General features: G+C 36.8%; 5 non-coding genes and 1 pseudogene across 5 annotated transcripts in view; all 6 read right to left on the reverse strand.

Annotated features, from left to right (window-relative positions):
* Window positions 1–617: 617 nt before the first annotated feature.
* LOC113084953 (uncharacterized) lies at window positions 618–736 on the reverse strand (annotated as a pseudogene).
* A 659-nt stretch (window positions 737–1395) lies between these two features.
* LOC113084941 (5S ribosomal RNA) lies at window positions 1396–1514 on the reverse strand. The gene has a single exon (XR_003283894.1). It is a non-coding gene; the product is annotated as a 5S ribosomal RNA (ribosomal RNA).
* Window positions 1515–2855: 1341 nt separating this feature from the next.
* On the reverse strand, window positions 2856–2974 carry LOC113084949 (5S ribosomal RNA). The gene has a single exon (XR_003283902.1). It is a non-coding gene; the product is annotated as a 5S ribosomal RNA (ribosomal RNA).
* A 659-nt stretch (window positions 2975–3633) lies between these two features.
* Window positions 3634–3752, reverse strand: LOC113084952 (5S ribosomal RNA). Its single transcript, XR_003283905.1, has one exon. It is a non-coding gene; the product is annotated as a 5S ribosomal RNA (ribosomal RNA).
* A 1195-nt stretch (window positions 3753–4947) lies between these two features.
* On the reverse strand, window positions 4948–5066 carry LOC113084948 (5S ribosomal RNA). Its single transcript, XR_003283901.1, has one exon. It is a non-coding gene; the product is annotated as a 5S ribosomal RNA (ribosomal RNA).
* Window positions 5067–7415: 2349 nt separating this feature from the next.
* The window catches only part of LOC113084944 (5S ribosomal RNA), a 119-nt gene continuing 34 nt past the window's right edge, over window positions 7416–7500 (reverse strand). Inside the window, exon 1 of the ribosomal RNA XR_003283897.1 lies at window positions 7416–7500. This exon is cut by the window's right edge and continues 34 nt beyond it. This is a non-coding gene — a ribosomal RNA (5S ribosomal RNA).

Genomic DNA, 7500 nt, shown 5'->3' on the forward strand with positions numbered 1-7500 from the left:
TTTTTTTTTTTTTTTTGCAAGATTATTATATAAATTCGTGAAAAATATCCAAAAATTTAAAGCACCTGGTATTCCCAGGCAGTCTCTCATCCATGTACTAACCTGGCCCAAACCTGCTTATATTCAGAGATCGGGCATTGACTCTATTTTTGCCAAATTTATTATATACTAAGTGAAAAATTCCAAAAAATTTAAAAGCACCTGTATTCCCAGGCAGTCTCCCATCCATGTACTAACCTGGCCCAAACCTGCTTATATTCAGAGATCGGGCATTGACTGCTATTTTTTGCCAAATTTATTATATTACTAAGTGAAGAAATTCCAAAAGCTTAAAGCACCTGGTATTCCCTTGGCGGTCTCTCATTCAAGTACTAACGAGACCTTAACCTGCTAAGATTCAGAGATCGGGGCATTGACTCTTTTTTTTTTTTTTTTTTTTGCAAGATTATTATATAATTCGTGAAAAATATCCAAAATTTAAAGCACCTGGTATTCCCAGGCCAGTCCTCCCATCCATGTACTAACCTGGGCCCCAAACCCTGCTTATATTCAGAGATCGGGCATTGACTCTATTTTTTGGCAAAATTATTATATACTAAGTGAAAAATTTCCAAAAAAGCTTACAGTACCTGGTATTCCAGGTGGTCTCCCATCCACAGTACTAACCAGGCCCAAACCTGCTTAGCTTCCGAGATCAGACGAGATCAGGCATAGCCAGGCTGGTATGTCCGTAAGCGAAGACTGCTGCAAAGAGAATGCTATTTAAAGATCAGCCAATCTACTCGCCAGTACATTATATAAGTAGGAAAGAAAACCCAAAAACTTAAAGCACCTAGTATTCCTAGGCGGTCTCTCATCCAAGTACTAACCATACCTAAACCTGCTAAAATTCAGAGATTGGGCATTGTCTCTTTTTTTTTTTTTTTTTTGCAAGATTATTATATAATTCGTGAAAAATATCCAAAAATTTAAAGCACCTGTATTCCCAGGCAGTCTCCCATCTATGTACTAACCTGGCCCAAACCTGCTTATATTCAGAGATCGGGCATTGACTCTATTTTTTGCCAAATTTATTATATACTAAGTGAAAAAATTCCAAAAGCTTTAAGCACCTGGTATTCCTATGCGGTCTTTCAACCAAGTACTAACCATTACATTAACCTGCTAAGATTAAGAGATTGGGCATTGTCTCTTTTTTTTTGTTTGTTTTTTTTGCAAGATTATTATATAATTCGTGAAAAATATCCAAAAATTTAAAGCACCTGGTATTCCCAGGCAGTCTCCCATCAATGTACTAACCTGGCCCAAACCTGCTTATATTCAGAGATCGGGCATTGACTCTATTTTTTGCAAAATTATTATATACTAAGTGAAAAATTTTCAAAAAAAAAAAAAAGCTTACAGTACCTGGTATTCCCAGGCGGTCTCCCATCCAAGTACTAACCAGGCCCAAACCTGCTTAACTTCCGAGATCAGACGAGATCGGGCATTGCCAGGCTGGTATGGCCGTAAGCGAAGACTGCTGCAAAGAGAAGGCTATTTAAAGATCAGCCAATCTACTCGCCAGTACATTATATAAGTAGGAAAGAAAACCAAAAGCTTAAAGCACCTGCTATTCCTTGGCGGTCTCTCATCCAAGTACTAACTAGACCTAAACCTGCTAAAATTCAGAGATCGGGCATTGACTCTTTTTTCTGTTTTTGCAAGATTATTATATAATTCGTGAAAAATATCCAAAAATTTAAAGCACCTGGTATTCCCAGGCAGTCTCTCATCCATGTACTAACCTGGCCCAAACCTGCTTATATTCAGAGATTGGGCATTGACTCTATTTTTTGCCAAATTTATTATATACTAAGTGAAAAAATTCCAAAAATTTAAAGCACCTGGTATTCCCAGGGAGTCTCCCATCCATGTACTAACCTGGCCCAAACCTGCTTATATTCAGAGATCGGGCATTGACTCTATTTTTTGCCAAATTTATTATATACTAAGTGAAGAAATTCCAAAAGCTTAAAGCACCTGGTATTCCTTGGCGGTCTCTCATTCTAGTACTAACCAGACCTTAACCTGCTAAGATTCAGAGATCGGGCATTGACTCTTTTTTTTTTTTTTTTTGCAAGATTATTATATAATTCGTGAATAATATCCAAAAATTTAAAGCACCTGGTATTCCCAGGCAGTCTCCCATCCATGTACTAACCTGGCCCAAACCTGCTTATATTCAGAGATCGGGCATTGACTCTTTTTTCTTTTTTTGCAAGATTATTATATAATTCGTGAAAAATATCCAAAAATTTAAAGCACCTGGTATTCCCAGGCAGTCTCTCATCCATGTACTAACCTGGCCCAAACCTGCTTATATTCAGAGATCGGGCATTGACTCTATTTTTTGCCAAATTTATTATATACTAAGTGAAAAAATTCCAAAAATGTAAAGCACCTGGTATTCCCAGGCAGTCTCCCATCCATGTACTAACCTGGCCCAAACCTGCTTATATTCAGAGATCGGGCATTGACTCTATTTTTTGCCAAATTTATTATATACTAAGTGAAGAAATTCCAAAAGCTTAAAGCACCTGGTATTCCTTGGCGGTCTCTCATTCAAGTACTAACGAGACCTTAACCTGTTAAGATTCAGAGATCGGGCATTGACTCTTTTTTTTTTTTTTTTTTTTTTTTGCAAGATTATTATATAATTCGTGAAAAATATCCAAAAATTTAAAGCACCTGGTATTCCCAGGCAGTCTCCCATCCATGTACTAACCTGGCCCAAACCTGCTTATATTCAGAGATCGGGCATTGACTCTATTTTTTGGCAAAATTATTATATACTAAGTGAAAAATTTCCAAAAAGCTTACAGTACCTGGTATTCCCAGGTGGTCTCCCATCCAAGTACTAACCAGGCCCAAACCTGCTTAGCTTCCGAGATCAGACGAGATCAGGCATAGCCAGGCTGGTATGTCCGTAAGCGAAGACTGCTGCAAAGAGAATGCTATTTAAAGATCAGCCAATCTACTCGCCAGTACATTATATAAGTAGGAAAGAAAACCCAAAAACTTAAAGCACCTAGTATTCCTAGGCGGTCTCTCATCCAAGTACTAACCATACCTAAACCTGCTAAAATTCAGAGATTGGGCATTGTCTCTTTTTTTTTTTTTTTTTGCAAGATTATTATATAATTCGTGAAAAATATCCAAAAATTTAAAGCACCTGGTATTCCCAGGCAGTCTCCCATCCATGTACTAACCTGGCCCAAACCTGCTTATATTCAGAGATCGGGCATTGACTCTATTTTTTGCCAAATTTATTATATACTAAGTGAAAAAATTCCAAAAGCTTTAAGCACCTGGTATTCCTATGCGGTCTTTCAACCAAGTACTAACCATACATTAACCTGCTAAGATTAAGAGATTGGGCATTGTCTCTTTTTTTTTGTTTTTTTTTTTTTTGCAAGATTATTATATAATTCGTGAAAAATATCCAAAAATTTAAAGCACCTGGTATTCCCAGGCAGTCTCCCATCAATGTACTAACCTGGCCCAAACCTGCTTATATTCAGAGATCGGGCATTGACTCTATTTTTTGCAAAATTATTATATACTAAGTGAAAAATTTTCAAAAAAAAAAAAAGCTTACAGTACCTGGTATTCCCAGGCGGTCTCCCATCCAAGTACTAACCAGGCCCAAACCTGCTTAACTTCCGAGATCAGACGAGATCGGGCATTGCCAGGCTGGTATGGCCGTAAGCGAAGACTGCTGCAAAGAGAAGGCTATTTAAAGATCAGCCAATCTACTCGCCAGTACATTATATAAGTAGGAAAGAAAACCCAAAAGCTTAAAGCACCTGCTATTCCTTGGCGGTCTCTCATCCAAGTACTAACTAGACCTAAACCTGCTAAAATTCAGAGATCGGGCATTGACTCTTTTTTCTGTTTTTGCAAGATTATTATATAATTCGTGAAAAATATCCAAAAATTTAAAGCACCTGGTATTCCCAGGCAGTCTCTCATCCATGTACTAACCTGGCCCAAACCTGCTTATATTCAGAGATTGGGCATTGACTCTATTTTTTGCCAAATTTATTATATACTAAGTGAAAAAATTCCAAAAATTTAAAGCACCTGGTATTCCCAGGCAGTCTCCCATCCATGTACTAACCTGGCCCAAACCTGCTTATATTCAGAGATCGGGCATTGACTCTATTTTTTGCCAAATTTATTATATACTTAGTGAAGAAATTCCAAAAGCTTAAAGCACCTGGTATTCCTTGGCGGTCTCTCATTCAAGTACTAACCAGACCTTAACCTGCTAAGATTCAGAGATCGGGCATTGACTCTTTTTTTTTTTTTTTTTTTGCAAGATTATTATATAATTCGTGAAAAATATCCAAAAATTTAAAGCACCTGGTATTCCCAGGCAGTCTCTCATCCATGTACTAACCTGGCCCAAACCTGCTTATATTCAGAGATCGGGCATTGACTCTATTTTTTGCCAAATTTATTATATACTAAGTGAAAAAATTCCAAAAATTTAAAGCACCTGGTATTCCCAGGCAGTCTCCCATCCATGTACTAACCTGGCCCAAACCTGCTTATATTCAGAGATCGGGCATTGACTCTATTTTTTGCCAAATTTATTATATACTAAGTGAAGAAATTCCAAAAGCTTAAAGCACCTGGTATTCCTTGGCGGTCTCTCATTCAAGTACTAACCAGACCTTAACCTGCTAAGATTCAGAGATCGGGCATTGACTCTTTTTTTTTTTTTTTTGCAAGATTATTATATAATTCGTGAAAAATATCCAAAAATTTAAAGCACCTGGTATTCCCAGGCAGTCTCCCATCCATGTACTAACCTGGCCCAAACCTGCTTATATTCAGAGATCGGGCATTGACTCTATTTTTTGGCAAAATTATTATATACTAAGTGAAAAATTTCCAAAAAGCTTACAGTACCTGGTATTCCCAGGCGGTCTCCCATCCAAGTACTAACCAGGCCCAAACCTGCTTAACTTCCGAGATCAGACGAGATCAGGCATAGCCAGGCTGGTATGTCCGTAAGCGAAGACTGCTGCAAAGAGAATGCTATTTAAAGATCAGCCAATCTACTCGCCAGTACATTATATAAGTAGGAAAGAAAACCCAAAAACTTAAAGCACCTAGTATTCCTAGGCGGTCTCTCATCCAAGTACTAACCAGACCTAAACCTGCTAAAATTTAGAGATCGGGCATTGACTCTATTTTTTGCCAAATTTATTATATACTAAGTGAAAAAATTCCAAAAGCTTTAAGCACCTGGTATTCCTAGGCGGTCTTTCAACCAAGTACTAACCATACATTAACCTGCTAAGATTAAGAGATTGGGCATTGTCTCTTTTTTTTTTTTTTTTCAAGATTATTATATAATTCGTGAAAAATATCCAAAAATTTAAAGCACCTGGTATTCCCAGGCTGCAGTGTTAATTTTGACACGAAATTTTAATTTAGTTTTAGTCTTAGTCTTTTGACTATAATTCTTTTTAGTTTTAGTCAAGTTTTAGTCATCTGATTTGTTTTAATTTTAGTCTTATTTTAGTCGACTAAAATTGCTTGGTATTTTAGTCGACTAAAATTGCTTGGTATTTTAGTCGACTAAAATTGCTTGGTATTTTAGTCGACTAAAATTGCTTGGTATTTTAGTCGACTAAAATAAGACTAAAATCAATAACAGATTTACTAGACAATATTTTACAGCTGGTATAGGAAACAAACTTTACCAAAATATATAAAACAAATTCAACTTTATTTCAACACAACTGTGTCTTTATTTCGATTCAAAAGCTTTTATGCAGCAACAAACACTGTCATGATAATGTAAACAATAACTAGCTGCCAATTGACCATCAATAAAAGAAAAATAAAGTTAGGTCCAGGACCTTAAAGTTTACAGCTGAGCTGAACAATAAGTGCATACATTTAAAGTAAATATTTAATAAGTTGGCAGCTAGGTGGATAAAAAAAGTAACAAGATTTTATAAGGTATTCATTTGTCTAGCAATATTGTATGTTTTAAATACTACAATATTGCTAGATTTGTATGTATAATGATAGGATGTGAACATTCATGTTTCACATGACTAATATAGAAATATTTGTGATATTGTCAACAAGTAGAACATTATAAAATATACTAAACATTAGTATTAATCAAATGTATTTATCATGATATTACGTATTAGTATTGTGCTCGCATCTAATTTGAAGAAGGGGCTATTTTACAGTACTTTTCAGTTCGTAATATTTAATGCTACAACATCTACGCACTGCACTATTCCAATTTTGCTTAGCTCAATAAACAAAAGAACATCGTTGTGAAATTACATTTGAGAAAATGTCCGGGTGGCTCGTCTGTAAATGTCTTTTCAAATTGGTTGTGTTCTTGCCACGAATGAGCGCTCTGCGTGCTTTACACTTTGTTTTGTTTTGTTCGTCGTCAAACGTGAAGTGAGCTGTGGACATTTTGTCGCTCTTTTAGACAGTAGGGACTTTAAGCAACAGCTGCGAATGGAACGGCTACAGCGACCGGAAGTTTGCCGTCACACCGCTGTAGCCAAGAACGTAAAAGTCACTAAGCAACGGTAAAACAGAACAGCGCAACGCAGCATTAATTCATTTATTGAGATCCAAAAAAATATATAATTTAAAAAAGCAAGAGAAGGATTGCTTTTGGCGTTAAATGACAATCTTTTGTCAGATGAGGAGTTTTTAATATTGTATGATGTAAATAAGTCTAAAAACATAACATTTATTTACCTAACTTCTCACGTTGTAGCGACTCTGGCAAATCAGCTGTTCTCCCGTAGTAGACCGTTAAATTAGAACGTCACAAAGTAGCAGTTAAATTCGCGCAGGCGCAATACAACGCCAGAATGGCGTTGCCGTTCCACCAGAGGCTGTTGCTTAAAGTCCCTATCACCTCTTCGAATGCCGACTTCCCGGGAGCTCATAAAAACTGAAAACCTTCGCTTCACGTCTCAATAAGTCAGGCTCTGATTGGTTCTCTTCTCTCATGCAGTCTGTTCTGTTTTGCCGGTTCTTTTGCTCATTCCTCGCATCTCTCCCGTCTGCTGATTTGATTTTCGTCACAGTCTATTTTCGTCTCGTCCTTTATTCGTTGACGATAATGTCAATCAATTTAGTCATAGTTTTAGTCTCCATCAGTGCCTTCTATTTTAGTTTTCGTTTCGTTTTCGTCAGCAAAAATATATTCGTGACGAAAATAATGACGAAAATATTTAGTCAACGAAATTAACAGTGCCAGGCTGTCTCCCATCCATGTACTAACCTGGCCCAAACCTGCTTATATTCAGAGATCGGGCATTGACTCTATTTTTTGGCAAAATTATTACATACTAAGTCAAAAATTTCCAAAATGCTTACAGCACCTGGTATTCCCAGGCGGTCTCCCATCCAAGTACTAACCAGGCCCAAACCTGCTTAGCTTCCGAGATCAGACGA

Source organism: Carassius auratus, unplaced genomic scaffold (assembly GCF_003368295.1).
Source record: "Carassius auratus strain Wakin unplaced genomic scaffold, ASM336829v1 scaf_tig00040941, whole genome shotgun sequence".
In the NCBI taxonomy this organism is placed as follows: Eukaryota; Metazoa; Chordata; class Actinopteri; order Cypriniformes; family Cyprinidae; genus Carassius; species Carassius auratus.